This window comes from Aythya marila (genome assembly GCF_965140915.1).
Source record: "Aythya marila genome assembly, chromosome: 1".
Classification (NCBI taxonomy): domain Eukaryota; kingdom Metazoa; phylum Chordata; class Aves; order Anseriformes; family Anatidae; genus Aythya; species Aythya marila.
The window spans coordinates 143213641-143223035 of NC_139042.1; the positions used below are offsets into that span (position 1 = coordinate 143213641).

The 9395-nt window shown below is 44.2% G+C and overlaps 1 protein-coding gene across 11 annotated transcripts in view; it reads right to left on the bottom strand.

The window, feature by feature from the left end:
• ERC1 (ELKS/RAB6-interacting/CAST family member 1) overlaps nucleotides 1-9287 on the bottom strand; it is a 294324-nt gene extending 285037 nt beyond the window's left edge. For 9 of the 11 annotated variants that reach the window (XM_082767802.1, XM_082767810.1, XM_082767809.1 and 6 more), the window contains exon 1: nucleotides 8340-8472. The gene's annotated coding sequence lies outside the window, so the exon portion shown is untranslated. Of the gene's footprint in view, nucleotides 1-8339; nucleotides 8473-9002; nucleotides 9089-9213 lie in introns of those variants that run through there. The other 2 variants (XM_082767805.1, XM_082767804.1) reach the window with 2 other exon arrangements.
• Nucleotides 9288-9395: the final 108 nt, after the last annotated feature.

Here is a 9395-nt window from a genome sequence, read left to right on the forward strand (position 1 = left end):
ATCCCATGTTAGAATAAGAGCATATTCTACCACCATTGTATTCCTCCAGCATCCTTTTAATTCCCACCAGCAATAAAAGCGATCTTTTATTTCAACCCTAACAGTTGAACTCAAAAAGGAACTTCTTTTTTCCGTTGTCATGTTATAAAGGTAAAGAGAATGAAAACCTCATCAGTTTTCAAGCCATAATTTTGTTGATCATGATCTAAACTCTACAAATGTTGAGTAACTTCTTTTTTTCCCTGCTATTTCTAACTCACCCTTTCCTTCACCTGTTACTTTTCTGAGTAAAAGAGACTTAACCAAAATTTAAACCTCATTCGGTTGTATTTTTTCTTTCAAGCACTGCTAGCTCCTATAGGACAGTTTCTAAATCCAGTGTGTACCTACACTGGAAAATGGTTCCAATCTCTTATTTGTTCTCTAAACAAGACTTAAATCTTTGTTCGGGTTAAATAAATATTTTAATCGAAATATACTTCTCATTTATCAGCTCAGATTAATTTTATTAAATGCTATCATTCCAACAGCAGGGACCTCTCCAAAAATAGAACAGCATGACAACACCATGCTGCAGTTCCCCCTCCCTGTTATTTTTGTATTCCTTATTTTATGCATATTTTGCCATTTTGTAAGTGTGCTAGCAAGTACCTCTTTGGTACAGGCACTGGGCAGACACCACAGATAGTCAAGATCTATCACAAGGGCAAGAAACAGGGATGAAATCTATTCTCATGACTGAGCTACAGCACTGTGGGACTATTCCCACCACTACCCAGTTCTCACTTTTTTTTTTTAATTTATTTGTTTAGTAAAAACTATTTCAAGCTCAACTAAAATCAAAAATAAAACAAGACTGAAAGATTTCTGGTCTGATCTCTCCCAGTTTGATGAAAGATGACCTAGTGGTGTCCAAAGTCACCACATATATCGTAACATATCTCCTTTCACACTGGCTTTCATCCAGCCTCACCTTCTGCTAGGAAGTTTGGTTTGCCAGATATTAGGAACCAATCAATATTTGCAGCTCCTATTGCTGAGGGCATGTTTGTGAGTTGGGCAAGCAGATAAAGTATTACAGTTAAGAGAAGAGTGCACTTACAAAAAAAATGTAGAACTTGGGGAGTGTGAGGGGAAGGTAGAGGAGAGTTGAAAACAGATTAAAAAAATATTTGAAAAGTACTGGATGAGGGTAGAAAACAAGGGGGAAGGTAGAAGTCTGACGAAGGAAAGACTCTCACAAGAGTCACTACAGGAACACAATGCAAGAAACTGTTTAAACATGGAGTTTTAAATCACAAAACAACATCTGAGTAGAACAGCTCCATTTACACGCTATTTAATGGAAAATACAACAGCATGAGTAATTTCACAAAGCCTACTGTGTAGCTGCTACTGTGCTTCATGAGCAGTGCTCAAGAAGTTCAAGTGCTCATTCTGTCTTTTTTTATAAATGACAACCATAGTTACCCTGCTCAGTCTACCAACAACATTGCTATGGAGCATTTTAAACACACATGTAAAGTAAAAAAGGGCATGGAAAGATTGCTGGTGGCATTCATAATTAAAGTTAGCTCCCAAAATATCATCTACAGGTTTGTTTTTTAAAAGCAAGTTACAGATAGGAAGTTTCTCATACTTCAGCCAGGTATCCTTATGCAAAGCAGTACAGAAATACAAACTAAGAAACAGTGCCGACTTTGTTGCACTGAAGTCACTTCAATAATCAAGACACTGTGCCCCAGATCTGGAAAGAAAACACTTTTTCCAAATAGAAAAGCTAGTTCAGACTAATCTCAGCGTTTGAGGCATCAAAATGCTAAAAATGCTGCCACAGCACCCACTGAGCACTCAAAACAAGTTAGATATTTCTTCGACACTACAGAAATTACCTTCATCTGAGAGCTTGTCTTTATGAGGATTCTCACAAAAATTAATCCATAGTACTTAATTTGCTAGAAACTCGCCACCATAAATCACTGTGAATGCTCATTCACTTCAACAGCTTTAAATGTTTCAGCCCGAACCAAAACTGTTTTATTTCATGAGTTTCAGCTAAAGCAATTTCCCCTCCAAAAACGTGAAGTTTTAGATGTTGCTACCAGCATGTTACTGAGGCATGCAGAAGCATCACCTAGCAAGTGCTTAACAACACACAAGAAGCATGCAAAAGATTTTAGATCATTTCTAATCAGCTAATCACCCCCAAAAAGGGAAAAGGGGAAAAAAAATAATGAAGAGTTTAAACTCATGGAATTACTCTTTGGTTTAGGTAATATTCTGTCAAACTATTAATAGCTTTTGAATGAATGAAAGCGACTAGTGTCCTTGGCAGGAAAGTCACTTCCCACGCAGCTGAGCAGAGCTGGTCGCACACAAGGCGCGGTTCCGTGGTGATGTTCCGACACAGCAGGCAGCAGATTAATCCTCTTCCAGCGCAGCTGAAAACACCAGTTCTATACCAGCTCATCTCCTACCCCTTTTTCACAGGCAGGCATCCTCTCTATTAGTCCAAAAATAATAAAAATAAATTAAGGAATTCATTCTATAAATAGCAACTAGTAGAATTTGCTACTGAGTTAGAACATCATCAGAAGTAGAGGCAGGACTCAGAGTGGGCACGTGGCAGCCAGGAAAAGACACCAATTCCATACATTACATGGCACTCACTTTTCTAAACAAGCAAACAAACAAACAAAAAAGTCTTTGGAAACAAGAAAACTTAACCCACCGCTACTTCTCTTCAAATAAGAACTTTCACTATATAATTTTTAGACTTGAAAATTGTGACTATTTCAAATACTAACTAAATACACCTTTCCAATCACGCAGCCAGTTCCAGTATTTTCACTAACACAGAAACTTGTCATAGTTCAATGAGAAAGAAAAAAAAAATCACATTACAAGATAAATTATCTCAATTCCTCTTTTTGATTTATTTTTTTTCTAGTAGCATTCATCACTGATTATTTCATTTTACTGCTGAATCCAGAAGCAGAAGTAGTTAAAGAGAATTCACACTAGCGAGAATATCTTTCATCCTGGAAACAGCAAAGTGAAGGAAATGACAGAAATGCCTCCTCCCATTTGCAATAGCAATTGATCAGGAAGAAGGAAGTTATAGATCTCTTCCAGTAAGCATGGAAGACTTCAGAAAGCACCATAACCAGAAAATGTAGCTTTTCAATATTCTGACCCACACTAGCATTTTATTAGGAGTCTCAGAAGTAGGGCCTCTTATCTTTCATGAATCCAAGATGCAGCACTTTCTTTTTTCCTCTGTGACTTGAGGTTTACTTGCAGATAGATCATCCCTTAACCTTACAGGGTGGTCAAAACCACAAGGAACACTGTTGAGCTGTGACATGAATGCTTTGCAAATTCCCCTGTTGGTTTTAAAAAATTTCAGTCTTTTCTGTCAATACAGGAAGCCTCACCTATGATTACAAAGAAAGATTATAAGCTGAAAGCGTTTAAAAAATAATAATAAAGTGCTGAGGTCAGTGCTAAACCATTTTTCCCCTCAAGGTACAACGCATACTTCCACAGCTACAAAACAAAACTCTTTTGTTCACTCTTCATTAGTGAACAAAAGCTTCCAAAGGGTATCATATCTGCAAGCTAATTAAATATAATCCTAAAAAATTAACATCAGTCAAGCCAAAAACACCATACAGGTATCTAAAGATCACCATAGCAGCTTTGCCAGAACAGAGACATGCAATCAACCTGCTTTAGGTGTTAGTTGTAAATGCCATCTTGTGATCATGAATGAGATGAACACCAAGAACGGTTTAAAAAAAAAAAAAAAAAAAAAAAAAAAAAAAAAAAAAAGTATAGTCTGACAAACATTTAAACATACTACAGTGTAACTCATGGCAACAAAAATGAAATAATTTCATTAATAGAGCCCAGTTACACTCAGTGAAAAGCAACAGAGGATCGAGTCGCCACCTTCAAAACAGCAAGGCAGCTACTTCTCCAAGAAGTCTATCATTATCCAGAGCCATGCATCAGTACAAGTGGTTAACTATCTACTGCCCCAGAAGCCAGCATGCTGAAAACGCAGCCACACCAATTCTGCACGGCTTCATGGAAATGGATGTGTACGGCAGCTACAAAGTGAGGGAAGGCACGAACAGGTCGTCTTGTGAAAAGATCTAGTGGTTTTCAACAAAAGAGCTGTATTCGGGCATTCCAGAAGTGTAAGAATTGCTGGAGGGACCAGATTAATATCAGGTTCAGGATAAAGAACCCAACAAAATGAGATGCATTTACCAACACTGTCACACTCAGCCCCTATTTCTAGCATCAGATGTGGACCAATGGCTCAGAAAGCAGACGTTCCTGGCTACACCTATCAGAAAACCTCTGTTAATGGTGCTTCGGTTTTGTCAATCTCCAGAGAATCTTTCTTATAAATATATAAAGCCTCTCACACTCCTTCCCAACTCCCAGATCTCCAGGAACAACAGTAATAACACAGTAACTACTTTTAGGTAAGGAAGCAAACCAAATACAGAAAAATGTATTGCGAAAGCATAGGAATATCCCTGCTTACATTCGCTAAAACAAAGAGACTTTAAGGATAACCTTTGCTGCCTTCAGTAGGTAATGCTTCCTCGGAACTGGTTTGCTGGAGTTTCCATTCAGCACTGCCACAAGCTGATGGACAAAAGCACATACAGAGCTAGCTCTGTAAGAGCATCACTGCCCGATACTCAGGAACCAAGCAGTCCAGCAGTGAATGAGGCAGGAAAACCCATCTTACAGCACAGTGACGCCTCCAGTGTCTCCCATCAGTCACATACTCAGCTTCCAGAAGAATGAACTTGCCTGTTCATTCCCTGTTTGCAGAAGGAGAGCTTTGTACGTCAGTTCTACTACAGCAACAAAGAAGTCAGCCTTTCCAAGGAGCAGCCTGAATCTGACAATGCAGTGAGGCAGACACACTGCACTTCATTAACAAAGGTATTCATTTTTCACAATTAATACCCTTACAGTTAATCAAGATATGCAGTAGGACCTGGACTTCCCTGTTACTTTCTGGTGTGCACCACAAATTACAAAAGCCAGAGTATGCACTTTTTATAAAAAATGAAGAGTATTTATCTTACAGTTTGACTTGTTGGCTTGGAAGTTATTAGGTTTATCTGTCCTCTAGGCTTTAGATTTGCAAAGAAAGCTTGCCAATTTTCATAGCAAATTAGTGACTACTACACAGAAAAAGGGCAGAAGAAAGTTATCTTGCAAATTGTTTGCAAGCCAGCCAGTGTTGGATACAAGGCACTGAACCCGTGGAATTCAGGGTTGTTTATCCATATCAAAATACTTTTATCCTCACAGCCCTGACTGCAAGAAAGCAAAGGAGATTAACAAAACTAAGACAGAAAGATGACAGAAAAGTTACTGTTCATATTATGATTGATTCTCATTCCTAGATGTGTATGAATAGATGTCAAAGCACCAACATCTGTTTATGTCCAAGCCATTTTAGTGGTGGTTTTTTTTTTTTTTTTTTGAGTTCACCTACTTGAACATCTGCTGAGTTGACTGAAAGTCATAGTGCCCTTATTCTGCTTCAGTGAACACAAGAAAATGTAAATTGATGTGTTCTCCCTCACAAATGCAGACAGAGAAATCTTCCTAAAAAAAGAATCTCAAAAATCACTGAGAACGTGGCTTTGACATTTTGAGAACCACGTTCTGTAAATGTAGGCATCCGTGAACGCTGACCCTAACATTCTGAGGAAAATCCCAACAGTTGCACATTAAAGGTGCGTTTTGTTTCAGAACCTAAACTGCCACTCCTGTTACAAATCTTCTGAATTGGGAAGGTTGGCATAAATGGTATGCATGCACTTTAAATCATGGTGTAACACAGAAGCATCTTTATTATCTGTCCTTTGTAGATACAGTTCTGTTTCCCATTCTTCTCTTCCATGGTTTCAAGGTATTACATCCAGAACACACTGAACACAAAGCAGAACTATGCACTGGCTTCCTAGTGAAGTCCTGCCTCCCCAGCATACATTTCCTTTCAGGAGATCTACTTGCTCCGCAAGGAGGACATGACTAGGACAGCAGAACACGCCCTACCCTACAGCAGCTTCTCTGCAAAAGCAATTTCAATTGACATCAGGTTTTGCTGCTTATAATTCCAATTATTATCGGAAATGATAAAAGCACAAAGGGTACGTTTTCACCATCACAGCTTCAGACAAAGCTCACTATTATTAGAAAGATGCACATATTTCAGCTATGGCTTTGTTCACTCCTATTTACATACTGTGTGATACACCACTCACTTATAAGCATGTTTTCCTGCAGCTCTGGAGATCAGCCTCAACCAGCAAGGGAACACAAGGTACTACTGATATTTCTAAAGGCCTTATCTCATTTTTCAGACTAAGGTGGCTCTGCTCACAACAAACTAAGAGTTAACCTGTCACTTGATTTGCTTGCACAAGCAAATTCTTCCCCCTTGTCAGGGGGTTGTGTGCCAGTAAAAATTTTTCTGTCTTCCACAGGAGATTGGGGCACAAAGTTCTTAAGACTATCTGGACACCATGCTTTAAGGTTTCACAGGTACGGCACAAGTCTTGGACACTGTTCAAGCACCTATTCGCTCCTTCAGTTTTGTCTTTCACTAGCAGCTTCAAATTTGTTACAAGGTGACTGGCACATGGTGCAGATACCATCACACACCGTGAATCGGCCTCAGTTGCGGCTTCTTTCCTGGGTTTACCAGAGATTGGACCCAACAGTCCCTCCCAGCCCTACCTTCTTAACACAGAGGTACATCGACAGGTCCGCAGGCACGTCAGGATTTGTGCTAGGCAATGAACTGGAGCTAAGTCCCTAACTTTAAAGCAAGTATGAGATGAAACCAACAAAATTTGGTATGTCTTTTTTCTTTTTAAAGACGCTACGATGAGAAGCAACAGAAGTCAGAGCATGCACATAAACTTACTAGTGATGAAACAGCCTCGATTAAAATAATTCTCACTCTTCAAATTACCTAGAAGGTTAAAGACCTGTAGACATGGATTTGCTGTGTATGGCTAAAGAGTTTATAGCCTGATTTTCAAGCATACCATCAATAAAAATCATGTGCATGTAGTACACACAGCTGTTTCTCTTTTTCCCCCAGGTGGCACGCAACCAACAGCCAACTTCCCAGTACTGGAATCAGTAAGAAACAACCCTGGAAGTGATAGAGATGCTTTAAAAACCCAGAAGTACCTAGAAGCACTGCTGAATCTGCATAGACAGCTAGCCTAGGCTCTCCACAGGTAACATCAGCACAAAGCATGCTCCTTCTACAGAGTTAGAACCACAGAACGGGACCTTAAAGACCATCTGGTTCCAACCCCCTGCCATGGGCAGGGACACCACCTACTAGATCAGGCCATCCATCCTGGCCTTAAACACCTCCAGGGATGGGGCAGCCACAGCTTCTCTGGGCATCTCTGGATCTCTCTCTTAACATCTCTAGATGTTTCCCTTAGGAAATATCACTTTTCTTAAATCAACACCAGATCTTCTAGGCTCTCTTGATCTATTGCTGCTATACAGCAGCCCAGGAGGTGACACAGTTACTCCAGCTTAAGCAGATGCCAACTGACAGACAACTCCTCAACTGAGTGCTCATACTGCAGGGTGGCCAGCAAGGATCACGAACATTATTAATTCTAGCAACTGCTTTGATTATTTGAACAGCTGCATTCATACATCCATACAGTTCCGGGCGTACCATGCTCAGATAAAACAAGCTAGACCTGGTGAACCTACCTACAATTTTCAAAAGCCTTATCCAAGGAAGGATGACAGGGAGGGGTGAGGGGAATAACAGTGGGAGAGTATCCCGGGTATTAACCTGATAGTAGAGATGAGACAAAATGTGGACAAAATTTCATAAAAGGACAAGCTCAAAAACCTCAGTGCTAAGACTTAGGAAAAACATGATGCCTTCACATAGCCCAGGTAACACAAACCCAAAGAGAAAGAAAACTGCTAACATCTATGGAGTGACCTGATTACAGCAAAATTGGCAATGTGGAGAAAGTTCAAATTATATCAAATATGACAGACTCAGGTTTTACTCAGCAGATCCGCAATTTTTCTAGTTGAAGCCTTTTTTATGGCTAGGATAAGATAGATAGGAACCAACAATTGCATTACCAACTCTGCTCATGTTAGCATGGGCAAGGTGGTGATTTCTCTCTTCTAGCCTCGCTCGATACGCTGTAAGGGTGCTGACTCATACGTGACCCCAAACTGGGGCACGCATCTGAGCTTCTGCAGTTCTCAACCCAAAATACCAAAGCGTGCCTTACAGGGATCTGTCAGGCTGCAGTAACTCAGGAGGAGAGGTTACGTTCAGCCACCTACAGCTACGGATGCAGCGCTCGCTGGGAGAAGAGGAGGGCAGGCAGAGGGTGGAGGTTACCGCTTCAGACATCCGCGCCGACCATTTCCTAAGAACCAGCGCTGTGCAGTCCAACCAGACAACTTCTTCTGGCTACGACCTGTTGGGTTTGAGGCAACACACTGCTCACCCCACCTCCCCCACCGTGCCCCACGAGCAGCCTGCCTAATCCGCAGCGCACCCCCTGCCCTCCCCACCCGCTCGGTGCCGGTGCCCCGGCCCCGTGTGCCCCCGGGGCGCCCCCCGCCGCCCTCCCAGCTCCGCGGCCGCTCCCTGACACCTCCCCCGGCCCCCAGCCCCCCCCGGCTCCACGGGGCTGCGGCTCGGAGCACACCCGGGGGGGCCGGCGGCAGCACCGGGCCGGCTGCGGGGACAAAGCCCGGTGCCCGCTGACACCCCCTGGGGCCGGACACACGGACACGGACACACGGAGCGGGGCAGCGGGCGGTGACAGCGTGCGGGGCCCGGCAGGGGCGAGGCCCCGCTGCCCGCTCCGCTCCGCTCCCCCCCCACACCCCCACCGCCTCCCCCCGGCCCTCGCTCGCGGCCGCCCCGCCGCCCCCGGCCCCACCTGAGCGGCGGCTCCGCGGCCCCAAGGCCCCGCCGCAGCCCCGGCACGGCCCTGCCCGGCGGCTGCCCGCGGCCACCGGCTCCCGCAGGCCCCGCCCCGCCCCGCCGCTGGCTCCCCCCAGCGGCCGCTACCGAGCAGCGGCGGCACCGACACCACCAGCAGCGCCCCCGCCCTCCCCGTTAGCCCCCGGCTCCCCCCGGAGCCCCCTCACCTGCACGGCGGCTGCCCCGGCACCGGCACCGGCACCGGCCCCGGCAGCGGGGGGAGGAGGCGGCGGCGGCGGCGGCGTCGCCCCGGCACCCCCCGCCCCCTGGCGGCCCCCCCCGGCGCTGCGTCAGCCCCCGCGGGCCGCTTGGCTCCTCCGCCGCGCCGTACCGCCCCCCCCCCCCCTCC